This window comes from Tachyglossus aculeatus, chromosome 1, assembly GCF_015852505.1.
Source record: "Tachyglossus aculeatus isolate mTacAcu1 chromosome 1, mTacAcu1.pri, whole genome shotgun sequence".
Lineage (NCBI taxonomy): Eukaryota > Metazoa > Chordata > Mammalia > Monotremata > Tachyglossidae > Tachyglossus > Tachyglossus aculeatus.
Window position 1 is genome coordinate 122358759 of NC_052066.1, and position 27605 is coordinate 122386363.

Here is a 27605-nt window from a genome sequence, read left to right on the forward strand (position 1 = left end):
AGAGAAAGATGAACATATAGAAAAATAAGAATGAACTGCCATGATAAAATGAAACACTCATCCAATTATCTGCCTAGACTAGTACAGAAATATCTGGGCCCAGTGACTTCATGAGATTCCTTTCAGTTTTCTGGTCAAATCCAGGTACATACCACAATACAAAATCAATAGTAATTGGCACAGCCAAAAAGAAACGCTTGTTAAGAAAGATCACAAATTTGTCTTAATAATTGAGGTTATTTTGCAATCTGAAATTTAGTAGATATGCTGCCCTAATAAGGCTATACACCTTTCACTGTTGCAAAAAAGAATCACTTTTGTGCTACTTCTGAGATTATGAATATTTTTCATTACATTCCAGTTGAGTACAGTCCAAGAAAAGGAGAGCACCCTCAGGCCTGTTTTCAAATATTGCGTCACAGACTTTGGACTGACATTTAAAGTTTCACTCCTTCGCTCTCTTTTACCCTGAAGGTTTATATTTTGCTCTTAGTAGTCTTCCCCTTCTATGGAAGAAAATAGGAAACCAGAATTTGTACCATTAAAGAAGCCTAAAATAGCATGATACATAATGAATTTTATAAGATACAGAAAATGATCTTCAATCATTATGAATGCTTCAGTGCATAATTCAAATGTTTTCCATGTCTTGCTAAAGACAGTGACCTTTATTTATTCCATTATCTTTGCCAAAGAGAGATAAAATGTTTTATTTTACTGTTGTATACTGAGTTCTTTGAAAATCCTGCATCTTGAGGAAATACATTTTAAGTACCCGTGATTAATAGTACTTCAAATATTTCAGCCATTTAAACGTTTTAAAACTCTAATGTCATCTATTAAACTTATCCACCAATTCAAACACATTTATTAAAGATGAAGTTTTGTCCACGTACCTCATATATCACCTCCATCACCTCACCCCCTCCTACCTCACCTCTCTTCTCTCCTTCTACAGCCCAGCCCACACACTCCGCTCCTCTGCCGCTAACCTTGTTCTCACCTGTCCTGCTGTTCACCCCTGGCCCACGATCTCCCTCTGGCCTGGAATTCCCTCCCTCCACACATCCGCCAAACTAGCTCTCTTCCTCCTTTCAAAGCCCTACTGAGAGTTCACCTCCTCCAGGAGGTCTTTCCAGATGGAGCCCCCCCTTTTTCCTCTCCTCCTCCTCTTCCCCTTCCCATTGCCTCCCCTCCCTCTGCCCTACCCCCTTCCCCTTCCCACAGCACTTGTGTATATTTGTACATATTTATTACTCTATTTTATTAATGATGTGTATATAACTATAATTCTATTTATTCTGACGGTATTGACACCCGTTTACTTGTTTTGTTTTCTGTCTCCCCCTTCTAGATTATGAGCCCGCTGTTGGGTAGGGACCATCTCTATATGTGGCCGATTAGTACTTCCCAAGTACAGTGCTCTGCACACAGTAAGTGCTCAATAAATACGACTGAATGAATGAATGAATATATTTTACTCATTCATTTCATTTTATTCAGCTGCACATACTATCTCTGCAACAAACAAGTCCTCAAGTGATCTTGATTCCTCTTCTCTTCTATCAGACAATGATGCCACTGAAGTAAAGGTGACCGTTTAAAGCCTGACTCCACAACATTCAAGTTAAGTAATTTTCCACTCGTACTGAAATTTACAGTACATAGCAATCACTGGTATTCATTGAGCGCTTACTATGTGTGGAGTACAGTACTAAGCAGAGTGGCTTAATGGACAGAGCATGGGGCTGGTAGTCTAATTCCAGTTCTGTCACATGTCTTCTGTGTAATCGTGGTTAAGTCACTTAACTTCTCTGGGACTCAGTTACTTTATCTGTAAAATGGGGATTAAGAATGTGAGCCCCATGTAGGACAGGGTCTGTGTCCAACTTGATTAACTTGTATTTTCCCCAGTGCTTAGAAATGTACCTGGCACACAGTAAGTGTTTAACAGTACAATTTTTTTTATTAAGCGCTTGGATATTGTACTAAGCACTGTGGCCAAAGACCAAAGTAAAAGTACTCTGAAGTGCCAGCAAATTGACATTTTTATTCACTCATTCATTCAATCGTATTTATTGAGCGCTTACTGTGTGCAGAGCACTGTACTAAGTGTTTAGGAAGTACAAGTTGGCAACATATAGAGATGGTCCCTACACAACAACAGGCTCACAGTCTAGAAGGGGGAGACAGACAACAAAAGAAAACAAAACATGTGGACAGGTGTCAAGTCATCAGAATAAATAGAAGTAAAGCTAGATGCACATCATTAACAAAATAAATAGAATACTAAATATGTACAAGTAAAATAAATAGAGTAACAAATCTGTACAAACACATATACAGGTGCTGTGGGGAGGGGAAGGTGGTAGGACGGGGGATGGGGAGGGGAAGAGGAAAGAGGGGGCTCAGTCTGGGAAGGCCTCCTGGAGGAGGTGAGCTCTCAGTAGGGCTTTGAAGGGAGGAAGAGAGCTAGCTTGGCGGATGTGGGGAGGGAGGGCATTCCAGGCCAGGGGGAGGACGTGGGCCGGGGGTCGACGGCGGGACAGGCGAGAACGAGGCACAGTGAGGAGGTTAGCAGCAGAGGAGTGGAGGGTGAGGGCTGGGCTGTAGAAGGAGAGAAGGGAGGTGAGGTAGGAGGGGGCGAGGTGATGGACAGCCTTGAAGCTGGGAGAGAGGAGTTTTTGCCTGATGCGTAGTTTGACTGGTAGCCACTGGAGATTTTTGAGGAGGGGAGTGACATGCCCAGAGTGTTTCTGCACAGAGATGATCCAGGCAGCAGCGTGAAGTATAAACTTAAGTGGGGAGAGACAGGAGGATGGGAGATCAGAGAGGAGGCTGGTGCATTAATCCAGTCAGGATAGGATGAGAGATTGAACGAGCAGGGTAGCGGTTTGGATGGAGAGGAAAGGGCGGATCTTGGCGATGTTGCGGAGGTGAGACAGGCAGGTTGTGGTGACGGATTGGATGTGAGGGGTGAACGAGAGAGCGGAGTCGAGGATGACACCAAGGTTGCGGGCTTGTGAGACGGGAAAGATGGTAGTTCCATCTACAGTGATGGGAAAGTCAGGGAGAGGGCAGGGATTGGGATGGAAGATAAGGAGTTCAGTCTTGGACATATTGAGTTTTAGATGGTGGGCAGACATCCAGATGGAGATGTCCTGAAGGCAGGAGGAGACACGAGTCTGAAGGGAGAGAGAGAGAGCAGGGGCAGAGATGTGGATTTAGGTGTCATCAGCGTAGAGATGACAGTTGAAGCCATGGAGGTGAATGAGTTCACCAAAGGAGTGAGTGTAGATAGAGAACAAAAGGGGACCAAGAACTGATCCTTGAGGAACCCCTACAGTTAGGGGATGGGAGGGGGAGGACGAGTCCACAAATGAGACTGAGAATGAATGGCCGGAGAGATAAGAGGAGAACCAGGAGAGGACTGTGAACCCTGTGTGGGACAGGAACTGTGTCTGACCTAATTAACTTGTATCTATCCCAGTATTTTCCCTCTCAGGGTCGCACCTGGGGAATTTCAAGTTCTCTGCCAGTCTCGACTATGGGAGGGAAAGTAAACCAGAGGCATCTTCTAGACTGTGAGCCCACTGTTGGGTAGGGACCAACTCTATACGTTGCCAACTTGTACTTCCCAAGCGCTTAGTACAGTGTTCTGCACACAGTAAGTGCTCAATAAATACAATTGAAATGAATGAATGAATATCCATTTCATTCCCAGCTTGGGCAGTGGCTAGCAAGTGGAAGGCAATTTGCTAATAGTCAATACTCATCTGTGCTGGGCAGCAGTGTCATGGGAGAGTTGAGGGCGGAGAGTCAAGTTTACTTTGGAAGGAGGCAATGGTAAACCACTTCCATATTTTTTCTAAGAAACTCTATGGATACACTACCAGAACAATTGCAGAGGGGGAGGGGGCGTTCTGGCAGAGAGGTATCCCAAGGCATAGCTATGGATTGGAGATTACTCGATGGCATGACAAGACCCCAGTGATTAGTACAGTATGTGTCACATATTAACTGGCAACAGTAACACTTAATAAATGTCATTAAAAAAAGAAGGGGATGAAATTCAGAGAAGGCAAACAAATTTTGGATGAAGTGAAAATCAGCAGAGTGCGAAAAGTTCCACAACAGTGAGGAGAAATTAAGTTTTGAGATGTTAAATTGACTTAGTGTCCTAACACCCCCAACCCACCCCAAAATGCCCAGCTACCAGATTACTCTCCAAGTCCCCTATTCCTGCCACCCCATCCGCTCCTTGGCTCCGTTAACTATCCCATTAATCCTTAGCCATATCTTCTTTCATAAAACAAAAATATCCAACTATTGGCTTCAGGGTTTTCCATTTGCTCTCTCTCCCTAACCTATCCACTCTCTTGTGACAATCAGCGTAGGTTCTTCATTTCTCCCAAATGAACCTACCTGTATCTCATTCAAAACTCTGCCTCTCATCTATTGTTCATTACTCACATCTTTCCTCCTACAGGTTACTCCTCTCCATCAAGCATCCATCAAAGCCCTGCTAAAAGCCCTGATTCAAATCCCCTCAAAAGACACCTCATTTCAATCAATCAATGGTATTTATTAACCACATGATTACATGGCTTAGTGGATAGAGCATGGGCCTGGGAATCAGAGGGACCTGGATTCTAATCCCAGGTCCACCACATGCTTGCTGTGTTTCCTTCACTTCACTTCTTTGTGCCTAAGTACCTCATGTACAAAATGGGGATTAAGGATGTGAGCCCCTTGTGGAACAGCAACTGTGCCCAACCTGATTAACTTGTATGTACCCCAATGCAGCCCAAAGTAAGAGCTTAACAAGTACTATTATTATTATTATTATTATTATTATTATTATCCTCATCATTATTATACTCAGTGCTTGGAAAAACACAACAGATGCAAAAACACACATTCCCCGCGTACGAGGAACTTACACTCCAACTGGAAATTTCCTTCAAAAACCACTCTATGATTAATGCCCCACCTTCCTGTTCAGTGAAACCCTATTAGATACCTTAGCACTCAAGCATATTCTGTTCATTTCTTAACTCGTATTTAATTCCTTACTTTCATTTGATTTGTTTTCCTTTTCTTAGTCTTTTAATTATTGCATATTTAGTTAGATGTGTCTGCTTGTCTCTCACTATTAGACTGTAAGCTTCTCAAGGGCAGGGAACAGGGTCTATCACTTTTATAATTTTCCAAACCCCTAATTCAATGTTGTGCACACAGTAGGTGCTCAATAAATGCTGGTACTTATGATGTAATTGTTTGTGTGGACTCGATGTAATGGGAATTAAGAGCTTAGCCAAATCTTTAGTAGAAAGCCTATTATATAAACTAATTGCGGCAGGCAAGTTCATTTAACCTCTCCCAACTGTATTACTGCATCAGCCTCCTTTCTGACCTCCCAACCTCCTGTCTCTCCCTACTTCGGTCCTTCATTCATTCATTCGTATTTACTGAGCACTTTGTGCACAGCACTGTACTAAGTGCTTGTAAAGTACAATTCAGCAACGAATACAGACAATACCTACCCAACAGGCTCACAGTCTAGAAGGGGGGAGACGGACAACAAAACGAAACAAAGCAAGTGGACAGGCATCAATAGCATCAATGTAAATAAATAGAATTCATTCATTCATTCATTCAATCAATCGTATTTATTGAGCACTTACTGTGTGCAGAGCACTGTAGTAAAAGCTTGGGAAGTACACGTTGGCAACATATAGAGATGGTCCCTACCCAACAACGGGCTCACAGTCTAGAAGGGGGAGACAGACAACAAAACAAAACATGGGGACAGTTGTCAAGTCATCAGAATAAACAGAAGTAAAGCTAGATGTATATCATTAACAAAATAAATAGAATAGTAAATATGTACAAGTAAAATAAATACAGTAATAAATCTGTACAAACATATACAGGTGCAGTGGGGAGTGAAAGGAGGTAGGGTGGGGGGGGAAAAGGAAAGAGGAAAAAGGGGGCTCAGTCTGCACAGTACTGTACTCTCCACACAGTAACTGCTCAGTGTCACTGATTGATTGACTGGTCTGTATAGAAGAAGACTGTGTGCAAATAATATCACAGGAATCAGTGATTCCCTCTTCATAATTTTCTGCTTCTACTGCATTTACATGCAACAACCATTTAGAACTGCTATAAAATGAATGATTATAACAAGCTGGGTGGACCTGCCTGAAGGCCTAATTAGAAATAAGTATTTTAACTAGGAATTAGATTAAATAACACAAGTTCAGTAATGAAACTGGGGTTATAGATATATACATGCCATTAATAAAATAAATAGAATAATAAATGTGTACATATATACAGAAGTGTTGTGGGGCGGGGAAGGGGGTAGAGCAGAGGGAGGGAGTAGGGGCAATGGAGAGGGAAGGAGGAGCAGAGGAAAAGGGGGAATTAGTCTGGGAAGGCCTGCTAGAAGAGGTGAGCTTTCCGTAGGGCTCTGAAGGGGAGAAGTGTGCTAGTTTGGCAGATGTGAGGAGGTAGGGCATTCCAGGCCAGAGGTAGGACGTGGGCCAGGAATCGAAGGCGGGTCAGGCGAGAATGAGGCACAGTGAGGAAGTTAGCAGCAGAGGAGCGGAGTGTACAGGCTGGTATGGAGAAGGAGAGAAGGAATAAATACGATTGAAGGAGAGAAGGTAGGAGGGGCCAAGGTGATAGAGAGCTTTGAAGCTAATAGTGAGGAGTTTTTGCTTCCTGCAAAGGTTGAGAGGCAACCACTGGAGATTTTTGAGGAGGGGCGTGACCAGGCTCAGAGCATTTCTGTAGAAAGATAATCCAGGCAGCAGAGTGAAGTATAGACTGAAATGGGGAGAGACAGGAGGTTGGGAGATCAGAAAGGATGCTGATGTAGTAATCCAGGCGGGATATGATGAGTGATTGTACTAATAAGGTAGCGGTTTGAATGGAAAGAAAAGAGTGGATCTTGGCGATGTTATGAAGGTGAGACCGGCAGGTTTTGGTGATGGGTTGTGTGGGGTGAATGAGAACGCGGAGTCAAGGATGACACCAAGGCTCTGCTGCCCTGATTATCTTTCTACAGAAATGTTCAGGGAATGTCACCGCCCTGCCTCAAAAATATCCAGTGGTTGCCTATCAAACAAAAACTCCTCACTAATGGCTTTTAAAGCTCTCCATCACCTTGCCCTTTCTTCGCTTCTTTCCTAAATCCTAGCCCAGATGTTCTGCTCCTCTGGTGCTAACCTTCTCATTGCACCTTGATCTCGCCTGTCTCACTGCCAACCCCTGGCCCACATCTTATCTCTAGCCTGAAATGCCCTCCCTTCTCAAATCCACCAAACAATCACTCTTTCCCCCCTTCAAAGTACTATTGAAGGCACACTTCCTCCAACAGGCCTTCCCAGACTAAGCCCCGTTTTCCACAGCTCCCCCTCCCTTCCACTTCACCTCAATTCACGTCCTTTCCTCTTCTCCCCCTCTTTCTGCCCCACTGCACTTACGTAGATATGGATGTATCTATAACTCTATTTATTTATATTGATGCCTGTTTACTTGTATTGATGTCTGTCTCCCCCCGGCTGAGACCGTGAGCCTGTTGTGGGCAGGGATTGTCTCTCTTTATTCCTGGATTTTACTTTTCAAGTGCTTAATACAGTGCTCTGCACACAGGAAGTGCTCAATAAATATGATTGAATGAATGAATAAATGAATGGCTTAGTAGAAAGATCACTGACTTTGGACATGGGATCTAATCCCAGCTCTGCCACTTGCCTGCTGGGTGACCTTGGGTAAATCACTTGACTTCTCTGTGCCTCAGTTCCATCATCTGTAAAATGGGCATTAATACTGTGAGTCCTGTGTGGGACAGGAACTGTACAACTCAATTATCTTGTATAGTAGGCGCTTAACAAATACCACAGTTATTATAACCAAGAATCATTCTAACAGAAGAAAATTCAGTTTTGCCAGAGTTCATTTTTTTTTCCGGTTATTCTTTCTTCAAACAAACCAATCTAGTTTTGTTCTGATAACTATAATTATTCAGAAACAGAGATTTGGGTAATACGATCTATTACACTTTAGATAAGACCCCATAAGAAGCTATGGATTCCATGGTCACAGAGCAGACTTAGTTATCACTCTTCATTTCAATGGGGTTTTCAGAAGGAGGGGGAAATCAAAGAGAAAAGAGGCATAGCACTGGAATTAAGGGTCTTCCTATTTTCTATTGTAACTGTCATTACATGAAATTTGAACTGCCCTGAGCTAAAAAGAGGACCAAATCTGAGTATCTATATGATCTTGTCCTCTTTTTTCCAATCTATGCATGCAGCAGGCCTTAGGCTAATAGTTGTCTGCTTTCAGAGTGGTAAGTAAAATATGAACCCATATAAGGTCCTTAAGATAGCTGAACAGGAAATGTCTGCTCATGTCACTTAGCCTGAGGCAGGGAGGGGGAAGTTATGGCCTGGGTGTACTGGAAATGCACTTTTAAGTCAGGATTTTCTGTTTGCTCTCTCTCTCTCTCTCTCTCTCTCTCACACACACACACACACACACACACACACACACAACTATACATATTCATTTCATCTGCTCAGGTAACTAACCATAATCTGACTCACATAAGCAAATTTTTCAGGAAAAATAATAATAATGATGGCATTTGTTAAGTGCTTACTATGTGCAAAGCACTGTTCTAAGAGCTGGGGGATACAAGTTGATCAGGTTGTCCCACGTGGGCTCACAGTCTTCATCCCCATTTTACAGCTGAGGTGACTAAGGCACAGAGACGTTAAGTGACTTGCCCAAAGTCACACAGCTGACAAGTGGAGGAGCCAGAATTAGAACCCACGACCTCTGCCTCCCAAGCCCGGGCTGTTTCCACTGAGTCATGCTGCTTCTCAAAAAGTGGAAAAAGTGGAAGAGGTATTTCAGAAAAGATACTACTTTGCCTGAGGAGAGATCAGATCTTAAAGAACAAGACACAGAAGCAAGAAAAATATTACCCCCTCAATATATGGAGAGTAAATAATACTTGTCATATTTTTAAGTGCTTGCCACATGTCAAGCAATGTAGTAAGTTTTGGGGTAGATACAAGATAATCAGGTCTTTTGACATCCAGACCCATAAAAGTTGACAATAGAAAATACTAGGCAGAAGCTTATTTGTGAACTGGGAATAAGAATTAGCAACTCAAGAAACAAAGACAGGAAGAGGAATGTCAGTAAGACTTTACTGAATTCAGTTAGATGGGTTCAAGTCTGTACAGTATGAAAATGTTTAAGAGGACTGGTAAACTACCTACAGAGAAATGGTCAAAAAAAGGAAAAAGGAAAATTATACATCTGGGAGGTTAACCTTTAGACATAGGAGAATGCTGGGAAAATAAACAAACGTCTAATTTATAGACATTTTGGAAAGAACGGGGCACTGGACAATAACAACCATGGCTTGCTAAGGAACAAGACTTCTATGACAGAAAGATACATTTGGTAGCTCTGAGGAAAACTAAAAAGACAATTTATCAACTTTGCAAAGTCTTAAGGTTTGGTCTCACTTGACTCTAGTGATCAGTCATCCTGCATAAAGTGAGATGGTCCCATATTTCAGGGTTATAACTCACCACTTGAAAAGCAGCATGGTCTAGTGGAAAGAGCACAGGGCTTGGGAGTCAGAGGACCAGGGTTCTCATTCAGGTTCTGCTAATTGTCTGCTGTGTGACCTTGGACAATTCCCTTAACTCCCGTGCTTCAATTAATTTAATTACTTCATCACTTTGCTAACATGGGGATTAAGACTGTGAGCCCTATGTGGGACATGAACTGAGTTCATCCTGATTAGCTTGTATTAACCACAGAACTTAATGCAGTGCCTGGCACTTACTATGTGCTTCACAGTAAAAAAAAAAAAATGAAATAGCTGATGATTTTGCTTCAAACCTTCCTCCAAGAAAGGTGGTAGGAGAGAACAAGAACAACAGAGGCAATGGCAGCATAGTCATTAGATGGAAAAGGAGAAATGTTACCCACTTTGCTCATTGTCCTCTTCCTCCCTGTTGCCACCACTACTGCTGTTGTCAACATTATGGGGGCAGCTGAACTGTTCTCTTCTGCCATTGGCTGGATATTTCCAGGCTGATTGCGAATGAGTTAGTACTGGTTGCATTAGAAACCTTCCATAATAGCCACATCTACCTCAGACAGGTCCAGGCCTCTGAGCCACAGTTTGGTGTGGATCAAAGTGAACCACACGGAGGATCTGGGGCCTGGTTTACAGGATGATGGCCATAGCATCTAAGATGCCTGTACAGCTCAACTCTGGCTCTAATGACCAGACATTGCTGAAGCCATGCTGCACGAGGAAACAGGACAAGAAACTAGTGATGCCGATTAAGTGATGCCTGTGTGTTTGTGACTAGATCCTTGTGTGTTTATGCATATATTATGATGATTATGATTATCATATTTGTTTAGCATTTACTATGTATCAAGTACTGTACTAAGCACTGGGGTAGAATCAAGTTAATCAGGTAAGTTGAAGTTCCTGTGCCACATTTCTCCTTTTCAATCATATTTATCGGTGCAGAGCACTGTACAAAGCACTTGGTAGAATATATTACAACAATGAACCGTCACATTCCCTGCCCAGAACGAGCTTATAGTCTAGAGGTGAGGAGACAGACATCAATACAAATACATAAAATAAAATTACAAATAGGTACATAAGTGCTATGGGACTTGGAGTGGGGAAAAGCAAAGGGAGCAAGTCAGGGTGATGCAGAAGGGAGTGGGAGATGAGGAAAAGTGGGGTTTTATCTGGAAAAGCTTCTTGGAAGAGATGTGCCTTCAATAGGGCTTTGAAAGGGGAGAGAGTAATTGCCTGATGGATTTGACGGTGGGCATTCCAGGCCAGAGGCAGGATGTAGACTAGGGGTCGGTGGCGAGATAGGCAAGATTGAGGCACAGTGAGAAGGTTAGCACTGGAGGAGCAAAATGTACGGCTGGGATGTAGAAGGAGAGAAGCGAGTTGAATCAATCAATCAATCGTATTTATTGAGCGCTTACTATGTGCAGAGCACTGTACTAAGCGCTTGGGAAGTACAAATTGGCAACATATAGAGACAGTCCCTACCCAACAGTGGGCTCACAGTCTAAAAGGGGGTGACAGAGAACAAAACCAAACATACTAACAAAATAAAATAAATAGAATAGATATGTACAAGTAAAATAAATAAATAAATAAAGAGTAATAAATATGTACAAACATATATACATATATACAGGTGCTGTGGGGAAGGGAAGGAGGTAAGATGGGGGGATGGAGTTGAAGTAGGGGGGTGCTATGTGATGGGGCTAATAGTCTAAGACGGTGGGAATCTCCATTTTACAATTGAAGAAACTGAGGCATAAAAGAGTTAAAAGTGGTCACACAGCTGGTAAGTGGTGGATCTGGTAGGTCAGGCAGTGACTAGTAGGTCCGTGCTCTTTCCACTAGGCAACACTGCTCCTCTATTATCTCTCTGAACCCCTTCCCTCTCTGTGTTCTTCTTTCTCTCCCTCCATCTCTTTCTCTCTTTTCCTCTCCCTTCCCCCTTCTCTTTTACCTTCTTCTCTACCCCCTCTCTCTTTTCTTTCCTGGCTCTTTCCCTTCTTCCTTTTCATATCCCTCTCTTCTTTTCTAACCCATCTTTTCTCCCTATCTTTATGCTTCCACATTTTCCCCATTTCTCCCCTCTCTGACTCTCACTTGCTTGCCTTCCTTTAGATTCCATCTACCCAGAAACTTCTGAAAATGTGGTCACCTTACACTTTACTTTTACTCATACATATAATCAAGATAACATGATTTCAACTGAATAGCTAAAAAGAAAATGCACCCACCGGACTGCTGAGAGAAACCACCAGGAACCCCTAATGCCATCCATTCATTCATTCAATCATATTCATTAAGTGCTTACTGTGTGCAGAGCACTGTATTATGCACTTGGGAAGTACAATACAATTCTCTCCTTCTACATCCCAGCGTTTACATTTTGCTCCTCTAGTGCTAACATTCTCACTGGGCCCCTGCTCCCAACATGTTCCGCATCTCTGGACTGCGAAGGAATCACACTATGGCAGCAAGAGGTCTCCACTAACTTTAGCACATGGCTGTGATGACTCTGGATTTTTTTAAATGATATTTGTTAAGTACTTACTATGTTCCAGGCACTGTGCTAAGTTCTGGGGTGGATACAAGCTACTTAGGTTGGACACAGTCCAGGTGCCTCATGGGGCTCACAGTCTTAAATCCCATTTTTTAGATGAGGTAACTGAGGCACAGAAAAGTGAAGTGAGTTGCCCAAGGTCACAGAGCAGATATGTGGAGTCAGCAGATACGTGGAGTCAGGATTAGAACCCAGGTACTTCTGACTCCCAGGTTTATGCTCTTTTCATTAGGCTATAATAATAATAATGATAATGGCATTTATTAAGCACTTACTATGTGCAAAGCACTGTTCTAAGCACTGGGGGGGGGGTTACAAGGTGATCAGGTTGTCCCACGGGGAGCTCACAGTCTTAATCCCCATTTTACAGATGAGGTAACTAAGGCCCAGAGAAGTTAAGCGACTTGCCCAAAGTCACACAGCTGAAAAGTGGCGGAGCCGGGATTTGAACCCATGACCTCTGACTCCAAAGCCCGGGCTCTTTTCACTGAGCCACGCTGCTTCTCCATTTGGATGACATGGGAGACAGCATCCCGAGGCCCCTTCCGGTCTCCTTTACCACTGCATTTGGACTCTTACTTATTTTTAATGTTTTTGCATTTTGTTACTTTAAATTTCCTCCTATTGTTGCCAAACGCCTTCCCACCTCATTTTTAGCTTGGGAGCTCCTGGAGGGCCAGGGACTGTAATTAATTCTCACCTTCACATGTTTTTTTTTTCCTAGTGCTTAGTACAGTTTTTAGCACAGAGTGATTAATAAATTACATTAGTACTATTAATGTAAATCTAATGTTGGAGGAAGGGCAATTCAGTGGTCATTTTAAGGTTCTATATTGTCAGGGCTGCCTTCGGTAACTGAGTGAGGCAATAGAATGAGGAATCATTGGCAGAAGGGTGGCAAAAGTTACAAATTTGGAAGGGCCCCTCTGCCGGAAGCAATGCCTGGGGTGAACAGGGACCTGGGAAAGAAACACAACGAACCAAGGGACTGTGAGGAAAGGATCCCCTGCAGAAACATTTTAAATTGGGGGCTTGAATAGACTTCCACATGATTTCATATGAAATGTATCACGGCATGCAGTGTAACCTGCCTCTATACCAAACCCTCCTGGTTGTGCCTATAGTGCCTATAGTGTAACGACATCATACATTAAGATCTAGGGCATAAGATCTTTTAGACTGTGAGCCCACTGTTGGGTAGGGACTGTCTCTATGTGTTGCCAATTTGTACTTCCCAAGCGCTTAGTACAGTGCTCTGCACATAGTAAGCGCTCAATAAATACAATTGATTGATTGATTGATCATATGGAATGAGAGTTGTCAGCTAATTTTTCCCTGTCTCCATACGATTGAATAAATGAATAAAAAATTTATTTAGCAGGTCCTGAGTATTGGCTCTTTAGAGATTTCTATGTGGTTGCATTTTCATCAGCACCCTTGTTAAGGTTTCTATGATACAAATGAGTAACAATGACAAATGAGACACCCACTGTCAGAAGGACCTGGGTTCTAAAGCAAGCTCCTCCACTTGTCTGTTGTGTGACTCTGGGCAAGTCACTTCACTTCTGCGTGCCTAAGTTACCTCATCTGTAAAATGGGCATTAAAACCATAAGCCTCATGTGCGACAAGGATTGTGTCAACCTGATTAGCTTGTATCTACCCCAGCACCTAGTATAGTATAGACAAGCATTATAGCCTGTGGGAAGAGCATGAGCCCGGGAGTCAAACGACCTGGGTTCTAATCTTGCCTCTGCCACTTACTTCATTCATTCATTCAATCGTATTTATTGAGCGCTTACTGTGTGCAGAGCACTGTACTAAGCACTTGGGAAGTACAAGTTGGCAACATATAGAGACGGTCCCTACCCAACAGCGGGCTCACAGTCTAGAAGGGGGAGACAGACAACAAAACAAAATATATTAACAAAATAAAATAAATAGAATAGTAAATATGTACAAGCAAAATAGAGTAATAAATATGTACAAACATATATACAGGTGCTGTGGGGAGGGGAAGGAAGTAAGGCGGGGGAGACGGGGAAGGGGAGGAGGGGGAGAGAAAGGAGGGGGCTCAGTCTGTGAAGGAGGGGCCCCACTTGCTGTGTGACCTTGAGAAAAATCACTTAACTTCTCTGTTCCTCAGTTCTCCCATCTTCAAAATGTGGATTCAATACCTATTCTCCCCCAACTTAAACTGTGAGTCTCATGTGGGACCTGATCATCTTGTATCTACCACAGTGTTTAGAACAGTGCTTGACACACAGTAAATGCTTAATAGATATTACTAATATTGTAATTATTAATAATAATAAATATAATGAAGTTAGAAATACTCTGTCTTACATGGTATTGACAATCTGAGAAAGGGAAATAGGTATTTATTCCCTACTTTACAGATAAGGAAACTGAGGCACAGACTTCAGCGATTTTTCCAAAGTCACACAGTAGTTAGTTGAATAGCCAGGCAGGATTAGAACCCAATCCTGGGGATCTTTCCACTAGCTGCTTTGGCAGTAACACGTAAAGAATGTTATTGCTAAGACAATTCCTGCCAAACCATTTGTCATTTGAAGAGGAACACAGCTGAAACAATGTCTTTGGGTCTGTGCCCTTTTGCCTTTATACTCCTGTTAGAAGTTATCCATGCAAAACTTCCTAACATTCTCATTTCAGCAAGCATCAATTTTGAGTGCATAAAATAATTTGGCTGCAAAAGAATCTACTACTTATTAAAAATATTAAAGTTAGATATAATGGTAAATGAAAATTAAAATTCTGACAGGTAACAGGTATCTGTGAGTTATTTTCTCTTTGAGTGGTGAATTTCATTTTTTAATTAAAAAAACAGTTGTGGTTATACTCCAGTCAATCAATCAATCATATTGAGTGTTTAATATGTTAAGAGCACTGTATTAAGTGCTTTGGAGAGTACAATATAGCAGAATTGGTAGACACATTCTCAGTCCACTACAGGCTTTCAGAATCCAAAAGACTGGAGTTGGTATTCCTAGGAGTTGGAAGCAGCACATGTCATCCCACCCAAGTACTTAAATAAGCTTGAGCTGGACTTCTCCAATGATTTTAATATTTTTAGGCTGCATTTAGCCATTATGTAAGAGGTGACGTAACCTGACTAGATCTAAGCCTAGTTTGACAGAAATAATTAGGAGCAAACTGAAATATTGAGCCTTGCATATTCATACTGGTCAAACACACTGCAAACAAATCACTGCAACACATTGAGTCCCTTTAGTCCCGTAGAAACAGTACAAGTCCGTCTGTTTGTAAATGTAACTTTGAAGTGTTATATGGTGAATGGTTTTCAATGATGTCTCTAGACACTATCACAGGGAATGTACAAAGAAGGTAAAAGAAATAAGAGTAGTGCTCTCTGCAGCATAGCAGTTGCTGAGCAGGGTATCTGCAAAGCACTTTTAGGATAAAAGCTACAGGCCAAACGAACACATACAGCAACTAGAAGACAGATTTAGTATGTGGTTTTGACCAGCAGCAGAGTCCAAAAAAAAAAAAAACCCAGAAGGATTCCTCATTGTTCGTGTGAAGAAAAACATCCCCTATATTTTATTCTGTTTCCCTAGTGTATGTGGGTGGCCAAAAGCAGAATATGGTTATCTGATCTTAAAGTTCAAGGATTTACGAATTTGGAATTTAATCTACTATCACCTTTCAAATAAACTTAAATAACAAGTCAAAGAGAGAAAGTCCAGAATGACTTTTTTCTGTTTTTTTTTTTTTACTTTTAGTTGAAATTTGTTTGCAGACCTGTGACAAGAATTAGTTTCAAGCTATGAAGAAGTTTCAAGCCATGTTTCCCTGAAGCAAAAATAAGTATTTTTACTTGTCAAAGTTAGTGAACAAAAATTAACAACAGGGCATTGTCTCTGGTAGATCAAGTCTAGTTAGCCACTAAGGTTCATATTAAGATGACGCCAGCCATATAGAAACACAATTTAGCAAGTGACAGCATCGTCTACATTTGCTTATATCTCCAAGCCAGACATACTTTAAAATGGAAATAATGTTTAATGTTCAACAGATTTAAAAGGTAGAAGTTTCTGTTCATTAATCAAATCAAATCAAATCAAACAATACAAATACACAAATCAGGGAATTCTCCTTAAATGTTTTACAAAATTATATTTTATATTATTCCAGAGTATTCAAGAACAAAGAGCATCTAAATTTAAATATAAATAGATAGTTTTTGGAGAGTGACAATTAAAGAAGGTTATTTATTTCACAAGGCTGATTATGTTTAGTCTTTAGAGAGAGAGATTAGAATTATTTGCCAGGTAAATTTCAAACTGAGTTCTACACCCATGCCATTCCTAAATTATGTCTATTCATCCCATTTTAGGCAGCGGCACAGAGGGAGGGAAGAATTAGGTTCAGAAGAATACATCAAACATACTTCACACCAGGCAAATTTACTTTCAAACTATTGCCCACCCATGAATTCTGAGTACCTTTAAAAATATTAATAAATTCATATATTTTCCTGCAAGCCATAATTAGTGCTCTCAAATGATATGGCAGTTCTCTATAATCCCATTCTTTATAAATGAGTCTTCCCTTCACTATATCTACTTTTAAATGTATTTATAAACTCCTGGAAAAAATTAATTATATTTAACAATGTATTTAGCTTTGGTCCCAAAATGCAAGTTGTTCACAATATTAGTACTGCTATTTCCCTATCTTTGAGAAAATTCAATTCCTTTTCTGCATCATAATAAAGTTCTGAGAGAGTTACAAAATACCATTTGTAGCGGAAAATCTAATTACCGATTAAAATAAATATCAAGATTCCTAACAAATGTGAAACTATAGTTTTCCCACTGTTTGCAAACTTGTCTGTGATATTTAAACCATCCAAAATGTTTTTTCAATGACATTTTAGCTGCTTTAAAGAAAAAGACAAAGTTTTGAGATAATTAAGATTAGACTGTTTTACAAATAAGCTTCTTTTCCCCATTACCAGAGTCATTTCAAGCACAGCAATTATCTTTGCTCTAAAGTTGTTAATTATAATGATAGATAATAGATACTTTGTAACTACATACACACGGAAATGTAACTTTTAGTTTCAATTTGGATCGAAAACTTTCAGCTTCATTTTTAAACCTCAGAATAAATCATCTTCTAACCACATGCTAAGTGCAGCAAAAATTCACAGAAGACACTTACCTCTTGTTTTAAGAGAAACTATGAATTAACTCTGATATATTCTTTGATGAAATGCTGGAAGCATCAACCTAGTTTAAATACTAAAACTGAATCCACCTAGAATATTAGCTGAGCTTTATGTGTAATCAGTCTCTCTCTCTCTCTCTCTTTTTCTTCTTTCCCTCTCTCTTCCTCTCTCCCTCCTCTCCTCTCTCTCCCACCCTTTTCTTTTTTTCTCTTTTCCTCCCCTCCCCGCTCTCTCTCCTGCCTATCACCTTCCTGTCTCTCTCTAACACTTGGCACTGTAAGAAGGATCAAATTGCTTCAGGCACAAATTCTTCAAACACCTGATTATATTATGGGTCCACGAGTGCAAACACATAGAACAACCTGTCAACTAATATGTCATAAATAAAATATTGTTGAAATCTTTAAGCTTTGGAGGTGGCTTCATGTTAAAGGGTGAAATGGTATGGAGAATGTAAGGGTTTTGAGTCTTTTAAATATTTCAAAAACAATTAAGCTTCTTCCAGCTAATTTAAGCGAAATGATTTCTGTTTCTTGGTGCCTCAGAAAAGCTCTTCATGTACTTCGACTTTAAAAGGGCTTAAAAAACTACAGCCCAGATAAATCTGAGACTGGTGAATTAACTTTCACCACTGGGTGACTAAAGGCTGAGCTCAAAATTAAAGCACATCAAACAGTTATAAGAGTATGCTTCTGGAGTCCAATAAGAATGAGATTTATTAACAAAAGAATAGCAATTAGTGAAAATCTGGCAAATTTCACTTCCTGTTGCAGCATGTTTGCTGCAACAACCAGGATGACATCCACTTCCCGCCCCTCCCATTAAACTGGTAATCTCCACTTTTCCCATGGCTTTTTAAATTTCCATTCCCCAAGGCTTTCGTGCATGCTCCCAGTGGTGTTACCAAACTACTCTTGCCTCCATCCCTGAGCACCTCTCCCACCTTACCTTCCCTCCATATCAATCTGGGACTGGTCCTGTGCCGGGAATCGAATCTACTCTGTGCCTTTGTGTTTTTTCAGCTTGTCTTGTTGCAGCCACCTGCCTCTTCCCTGGCCCCTCAGGGCAGCTATAGCCTCCTTCTCTTCCCCACAGCACCTGTATATATTTATATATGTTTGTACATATTTATTACTCTATTTATTTATTCATTTATTTTACTTGTACATATCTATTCTTTTTATTTTATTTTGTTAGTATGTTTGGTTTTGTTCTCTGTCTCCCCCATTTAGACTGTGAGCCCACTGTTGGGTAGGGACTGTATATGTTGCCAATTTGTACTTCCCAAGCGCTTAGTACAGTGCTCTGCACATAGTAAGCGCTCAATAAATACGATTGATGATGATGATGATGAAACTGTGCGGGACTGGGCAGGAGGAAGAGACCTGAGTGGAGACCACTGTCTTTCTTATTGTACAGTATTTTCTACTTTGTGCTAAATATTAGGTCATAACTGAGACTGTCACAATTTTGCAAGAAATTTAAACAGCTGCTGAAAATACATATTTTGTGAGATATGGCAACAGCAATTATTTGTCAACTGCCATTTAAAGATGGAGAAACTAAAGAAGTAATAAATGCCACAAGTGGGCTGTATTGTCATATGTGTAGAGCATTGCATTGGTTGTGGCAACTGCTGTAGATGATGATGATGATGATGATGATGGCATTTGTTAAGCGCTTACTATGTGCAAAGCACTGTTCTAAGTGCTGGGGAGGATACAAGGTGATCAGGTTGTCTCAGGTGGGGCTCACAGCCTTCACCCCATTTTACAGATGAGGGAACTGAGGCACAGAGAAGTGAAGTGACTTGCCCAAAGTCACATAGCTGACAAGCAGCAGAGCTGGGATTTGAACCCATGTCCTCTGGCTCCCAAGCCTGGGCTCCTTCCACTGAGCCACGCTGCTTCTTGATGGTTGAGGTTGTGACAGACTTTGAGGAACCAAGGGTAAGTGTACCTCCACTCCTCTACCCATAGTACCCTACTACGTTTTTTGTTGTTGTTCTGTTCTTTTTATTTGAGGGTGTATTTGTACTTGTCTCATGTGTGTTATTGTTGTTTTATTGCTTTTAGTGTTTTTATTGTTTCATCTTTCCTTATGTATTATTACCAGTCCTTTCTCCCCTTAAGGGCTAGGGACCCTTTCTAATCTCCACCCTGGGAATTTAGCATAGTTTCCCATACACAGTAAACCCTTAATAAATATGATTACTATCCCAGAGAAGTCGGGTGGCCTACTGGCACAGGCCTAGTAGTCAGACCACCTGGGTTCTTTTCCCCATTCCACCACTTGTCTACTATGTAACCTTGGGGAAGTCTGTTAACCAATCAACCAATGGTACTTACTTAGCACTTAGTGCAGAACACTGTAAGTACTAGGTAGAGTACCATAAAACAGAGATGGCAGAAATGATCCCTGCTCACAAGGAATTTACAGCGTAGGGGGACTGTAAACTAGAGGGGTTTATTTCTGTGCCTCAATTTCCTCATCTGCAAAATAGGGATTAAATACCTCCTTTACCCTAGGATCCCCATTTGGTAGAGGAACTGTGTCTCACCTGATTATCTTTTCTCTATAACCTAGTCTAGTACAGAACTTGGTACTCAATAAGTACTTCTCAAATACTAGAGGGTCACCATTAGTCCATACACACGTATAGGTCGAATTTATCTACATAAATTCCAAGAGGTCCCACTTGTCACTGCTTTATAGTTTCCAATAGCTCCTAGAAAATCTTCCTGTTCACCTTGGTGTAAACCCCAGTCTCTGGAGAACAACAGGAAGAAGTGTTTCTTCTTCTTTCTGATCCTGCATGGGTGCAAACTCTATTGCCCTCCAAATATAAGGGAACAACTCACAGCTAGTGATTCGGAATTGAATACTGGGGTCGTTCCTTGCAGAATCACACTTCAAATAGTGCTAAAATGCTGTACAGTGAGAGTAGGTGGGAAATTAAATCACAAACATTAAATAGCGTCATCCTCAACTTCTCTTGGCCAGGAAAAGGCTGATCAAAAAGTAGAGCTTTCTGTTTGTAAATGGACTAAAAGTGGAAAGGGAAAAATTCTGATTTACCGCCAAACTTCTCTGATGTTCTTGAATAAACAGCAGCTCCAAACAGCATTACTTACGCTGCACATACACAATCTTAGTGGTTTCCTGTTTCAGTGCTCTCTAGCTTGGGCTGAAAGTTAAAAATGAATGTTATCTTGCCCAACATTCCCCTGCTACTCCAGTTTAGTACAGTCTGGGCCTGTGACATAATATCCCACATCTCTGCTGCAGGTATATCTTGGTAAAGAGCTAAAGAGGCAAAAAGGGAAGAAAACAAGGATGACATAATGTTGTAGGGGTAAAACTCAGGTCATGGTGGAGACAATGAAGATTTTATGAAAACCATATATTATAGCGAGAGGTCTCTAACTGCTGACTCAAACACCCCTCCTCCAATTCTCTCCTTGATGGCCTCCAATATGGCTTCAGCCCCTTTCACTCCACAGAAACCACCCTCTCAAAGGTCACCAATGATCTCCTTCTTGACAAGTCCAAAGGCCTCTACTCCATCCTAATCCTCCTCGACCTCTCAGTTCCCTTCGATGCTACTGACCACCCCCTTTTTCTGAAAATGTTATCCAACCTTGGCTTCACTGACACTATCCTCTATTGGTTCTCCTCTTGTATCTCTGGCTGCTCATTCTGATTCTCTTTCAAAAGCTCCTCCTCTGCCTCCCTCCTCCTAACTGTTGGGGTCCTTCAGGTTCAGTTCTGGGTCATCTTCTATTCTCCATCTACACCCACTCCATCGGAGAACTCATTTGCTCCCATGACTTCAACCACCAACTCTATATGGATGACACCCAAATCTACATCTCCAGCCCTGATCTCTCTCCTTTTCTAGAGTCTTACGTTTCCTCCTGTCTTCAAGACATCTTTACTTGGATGTCCTCCCATCACCTCAAGCTTAACATGTCCAAAACAGAATTCTTTATCTTCCCTTCCAAACCCTGTCCTCCCCCTTGCTTTCCCATCACTGTAGACAGCGCCATGATCCTTCCTGTCTCACAAGCCCATAACCTTGACTCCTTCTCTCATTCAACCCACATATTCAATCCATAACTAAATCCTGCCTGTTCCACTTTCACATCGCTAAAATCCTCTAAATCCAAATTGCTTCCACATTAATCCAATCACTTGTCCTATTCCGTCTTGATTACTACATCAGCCTCCTTGCTGACCACCCAGCTTTCTGTCTCTCCCGACTCCAGCCATATTACACTCTGCTGCCCAGATCATTTTTCTACAAAAACATTCAGATATGTTTCCCCACTCCTCAGAAACTCTAGTAGTTGCCCATCCACATCCGCATCAAACAAAAACTCCTCACCATTGGCTTTAAAGCATTCAATCACCATGCCCCCTACTACCTCATCTTGCTACTCTCCCACTACAACCCAGACCACACTCCTCGCTCCTCTAATGCTAACTTGCTCACTGTACCTTAATCTCATCTATCTCACCATGGTCCACTCACCCATGTCCTCCCTCTGGCCTGGAATGCCCTCCCTCCTCAAATCCAACAAATTACTCTTTCATTTCAGAGCCTTATTGTAGGTATATCTCGTTTAAGAGGTCTTCCTTGACTAAGACCCCCTTTCCTCTTCTTCTACTCCCTTCTGCATAGCCCTAATTTGCTCCCTTTATTCAACCCTCCTATCAGCCCCACAGCACTTACATACATATCTGTAATTTACTTATTCATATTAATGTTTGTCTCCCCCTCTCTACTGTAAGCTTGCTGTGAACAGGGAATGTGTCTGTTTACTGTTTTATTGTATTCTCCCAAGCACTTAGCATAGTGCTCTGCACACAGTAAGGGCTCAATAAATGTGACTGACAGTGAATGAATATTAAGCACAGCCCTGGGAGTCAGAAGACCTGGATTCTGATCTCAGCTCTGCCACTTGCTTCCTGTATGAACTTGGATGAGTCACTTTGCTTTACTGGGTTTCACTTTCCTCATCTGTAAAATGGGGATTCAATATCTGTTCTCTCTGATCAGTGCTTGACACGTAGTAAGAGTTTAACTAATGCCATTACAATTTATTATTATTGTCAATGATAATGGAACAAACTTAACTTGAGGTTTTTAACTCTTTCATGTATCTTATGAGCTGCAATAAATCTACCTTCCACCCATGGCAAATGGTCACTTTCTGGGTTTTTAGTGATATTTATAAAGTGCTGCAAGGTGTAAAGTGCTGTTAAGTCTCTGTTAAGCATCTCAAATTGATAATTCATTCAGTAGTATTACTGAGCATTTACTATGTGGAAAGCACTATACTAAATGCTTTGATAATATGGATAGTAAATATTTTAAACAATTAAATCTTGACATATTTCATTTATGATGTGTTATTAAATGTTATGATGATTCAGTTATCTCTTCCTCATTATGGTCACAAGCTTCTGGTACATTTGATACACTGCATTTGAACCTGGAAAAATGGTAGGGAGTAGTAAAAAAAATAAAAGTGAACGATTTTTACTTCTATCTCCATGTTCACATTGAAAAATTGCTTGACTGCTTGTGTGGCCCTATTTTTTAATCTGTCTTCTTGCATGCCTGCGTCAGTGTGGCCTATTTTAGAATAGTAGCTCCATAACTCTTGCACCATATTAAATTGCTGCCATGCTGATTATCATATTGGAACAAAGCCCGAGGAGTCTCTTTCTGACACGAACAGTCAATAAATTGTCTTGGTGGATAGTCAGAAAATCCAGTGATGAAAGTATGAAAAGTTTGTGGCTCAAAATTGTTTTCTAGAAACGGTTATAGACATGTTGAATCCATTTAAAATCCATATATATATATGCCTAACTCACTGAGCAGATATGATTAAAGATATAAATTTTTCATACAACACTAGCAGAAATATGACCATATGGACTTCTCCTACATATAGGGTTCTTTGACTTTCTGAATTTTCCCCCTTTCAACTATCCAACTGAAGTCCATCATGTCCAATGGTCTAGTACATCCCCTGTCCTTGTATATAATCATCGAGAATATAAAACACCCATTTGTCCTACTATCATATGGTAATACATTGGGTCCTCATATTCTCTCCCGGGATGGCATGTGAAGGTAGAATAATCTTTGGGTGTATGCATGTTGTGTTTTTATCATGGCATGATATTTATCAGCCCTCTGATTCCACTCACCTTGCCCAAAGATTAGACTCTGAAATAACAATATGAAAAACAAAAGGGGTTGGAGGTTTATAGCCTGTTGCTTGGGTTCTCTTTTTTCTCTCTTCCCAAAGCCCTTTCTCCTTTTCCTCCCAGTTTCTCCTGCTATCTCTCACTCTGTTTTACATATCTTTTTCTATCATCTCCTATCTCTCTAGCCCTGTCTACATTTCTCTCCCTGTCTCTTTCTGTCTCTTCCTAGTGTGTGCATGTGTCTCTGTGTCTCTCTCATAACACAGCCCCAGTGGGATAAGGGTTGATTGTTGGGGAACTGTGCACGTGAGGACAGGAACAACTAGAGACACAAAGTTTGGTAAGGAGAAATAGTTGTATCAATTTATTCTCTATATATTTGAAACAAAACCAGGGTCAGTGGTTCATTCACAGTATTGGGGGAAAAGAGAATAGGTTTTTAATACCCATTTTATCCCCAATTTACAGGCCCAGGGAGCTTAAGTGGCTTGGCCAAAATCACACAGCTGACGATGTCTGGAACAGCAATTAGAATGTAGTTTCCTGACTTCCAGTCCTGTGCCCTTTCCGTTTCTCCCTTACAAATTATGACCAAAGGATGTGTGCAATTTATTTTCTATCAACATCATTCCGGAAATATTGTTTGTAAATGTTGATAGTCAATCATTCATTCATTCAATCATATTTAGTAAGAACTTACTGTATGCAGAGCACTGTACTAAGTGCTTGGAAAGTACAATTCAGCAAGAGACAATCCCTGATATGTTGAATAGACTGTGTAATATACGTGATAATGAAAAGCTATCTATTCTAACTCTCATGATTATTAGTAGACTTTCTTCCTCCATTTATTCCCCAAAATAGAATAAATAGAAGCCTAGAGAAACTGTAAGTTAACAAGTTAACAGCATTCTGAACTACAGTACAGAGTGACAAAGACATCAGTGCTGGACTCTGCACTGAAATCATCAATCAGGCTGAGTTCCACTGCATCTTAGGTAATAAACTGCAAATAGCTTGAGGTAAATGAAATAGCATGTTTTACTTTAGAGATGTAAGTGTTGAGTATGTTAAATAATCATCATTATAGCTATTTTAGTAGCATATATTGTAGCAGCATTCAAGGGAAAGAAAATGCCAACAGGAGCTCCCAAAGGAAGGCTAAATTATGAAAATAGGTAGATGTTCAGAGAAAGTTGTACCAAAAAACCCCACATCATATAAAGCAAATATCCGATAGTTGGTCTACTTAAAGAAACCATCAGAAACTCCCCAGAAAAGTCATGTGATTTAGTTACCTAAGTAAAAAGAGAGGGAAAGAGGAATTCAGAGGATGGAGACTGTTTCCTGTGACTGCTGGCAAATACATTAATCTTGGCTCCAACACTGCGGGTGGCAGGCAGGGCAGGAAGAGAAGTGTAAAAAGAGGAGAGGTGGGGGAATCATGAGAATCAGGGGGTACTCAATTAGACACTCATCCCCTCCAGAATTTACCTTTTTTTTCTCTCATACATTACTGGGCACTACATTACAACCAACCCCTCAAACACCCTCACATTGGTGTTGTTTCAGTACACCCTACCCAGCTGGGCAACACTGTGCTTAGGGGGCCTGGAGAATTCTGAAGATGGCATCGGTATCTCCTTGCTCAAGCATTTTGCCCTGAGGAATAGCAGGGATGCTAAATTCAACATAACTCCAAGACCAGTTCTTGTTTTCTTGTTTAAGTGAGGTTCACAACCAGTTAAGTACTTCACTAGTTTTATTGCACACCCTCACTGAACTATGTCTCCCAGACTTAGTACAGTACTCTGCACACAGTAAGCACTCAATAAATATGATTGAATGAATGAATGAATGGAGGGGTAAAAATACCTCATGAAGCTACAGGATCACAGAGCTTTAGGCTCACATTAGCATATTACTGGGGGATGCAGGTTTGAGGGTTAAGACTGCAACTAAGAACTACCTATAAGAAAGCCTGATCACTCAAATCCCCTTCATTCCACCTTGGTCACCATGTTTGGCAACATGACTCAATCTTAACATAAAGAGTGAACTCTCTCTGGATAAAATAAAGTCAGCTAGTTTCTATATAAATCTCATGCCTGTAGAGTTGCTGCATGATTGTCAAATCCCGGCTCCACCATTTATCATCTGTGTGACCTTGGGTAAGTCACTTAACGTCTCCGGGACTCAATTCTCTCATCTGTAAATGGGGATGAAGACTGTGAGTCCCATGTGGGATAACCTGATTACCTTGTATCTGCCCCAGCGCTTAGAACAGTTCTTGGCACATAGTAAGCGCTAAACAAATACCAACATTATTATTATTATTATTATTATTATTATTATTATTATTCTACTTTGCTTGGGTGGTTGATAAGAACATTGTGAAAATGTCCCCTTTTACTGCTGGCAAAAGATGTCATGTTTTGAAATTCTTATTTAGTCATTATTATGAAACTTTAGGCCACACAAAATGATCACTGAAATGTAAACATTACTTCTATTCCTCAGATAAGTCCATACTTCTACCATGAATCTATAAATTATCTTTCTTCCAAAAGGCACAAAAGATTTTACATAAATGTCTCCCTGTATTCAAAGGAAAAGTACTGTATGAATTCAAGGCTATTCTTTAAAAATAAATATATAGAGAGAAGCTTTTTCTAAAGAGAAGTATAAAAACCTTTTAAACTGATTCTATTACTTACAGTTTTCCCTTGGAAAAATAAACCTAAAATGATGACAGCCTCATCAAACAAGAAAAAAAAAATAATGGTGTTCTCAAAGTCTGGTCACAATGTGCTAGGATGTAAAATAAACACATTACCTCAGAGTCTATGAAAGAAAATAAGGGACAATAATATATGCTTCTTGAGTTACAGCTCCTAATAGAACAAGGTGTACAGCTCCTAACAGAACAAGGTGTCATATATGTTTGTTTTTTTAAATCACTTACATCTTAGGAAAACAGAGAGGCTTCATCTCCTTCTGGAAGAGGGTGGAGAACTCGATTTCTGCATTCAGATGTCTTACATGGGTTCATAGGTGTTAATTGGGAAGAAAACTTAATATAATATGTACAGTATTTTACACAGAACCATGGCAAAAACAATAGGCAAGGAATATGGCTCTAAGCTCTAGGAATTTTGCTAGTGTTATTGGTCGATATTACCAGTCCAAAGATGACTGCATGACGAACATCTTCTCATCAGAAGTCCAATTACAACTGCTACTACTACTACTAGTAGTAATTTTGGTATTTTAAGTGGCTACATTGTGCCAAGCACCATACTAAGCAATGGGCTAAATACAAGATAAACTGAGATGCAGTCCCTATCTCTGCAATGTCTAAGATTCTTTTGTAAAGAGGAGAGAGGGAATATGACTCTTCTTTTTCTCTCTTCCTCTCCCTTCTCAATTCCTCCCAACAATCTGCAAGTGGAAAAATAAAGCCTATTTAAGGGATAGATCTGAAATATAGTTAGTAGTTGCAAGTTTTCATACAAAGCTCCTAAATTATCAGTCACAAATGTTTGGCTGGAAGCTAGTTGCCAATGACAAACTATTGATACATTCCTAAGCACACTGAGAAAAAAACCAAAACCATCACACCCCTAGCATTTGGAAGAGCAAGAAATGCTGTTTGGTAGAAAATATCTTACTGTTTGCAGAGCACTGTACTAAGCACTTGGGAGAATACAATATAACAGAGTTGGTAGACATGTTCCCTGCCCACAATGAGCTGACAGTCTAGAGAGAGAGACATTAATATAGATAAATGTTACAGATATGCATATAAGTGCCGTGGGGCTGAGGGTGGGGTGATAAAGGGTGCAATTTCAGGGGCAACACAAATAATATCATACAATTATTTTCATCACTCATTAACTATTAAAATCAAACATTTTCTCGTCCTCATCATACTTAATGGAGCACTGAGCTTGCCAAT

The 27605-nt window shown here is 40.6% G+C and overlaps 1 protein-coding gene across 20 annotated transcripts in view; it reads right to left on the reverse strand.

The window, feature by feature from the left end:
* RIMS1 (regulating synaptic membrane exocytosis 1) overlaps nt 1-27605 on the reverse strand; it is a 554640-nt gene that overhangs the window by 35907 nt on the left and 491128 nt on the right. Inside the window, exon 1 of one of the 20 annotated variants that reach the window (XM_038748656.1) lies at nt 17416-17522. The exons of the other annotated variants lie outside the window; for them this stretch is intronic. The gene's annotated coding sequence lies outside the window, so the exon portion shown is untranslated. Of the gene's footprint in view, nt 1-17415; nt 17523-27605 lie in introns of those variants that run through there. 20 annotated transcript variants of the gene reach the window in all.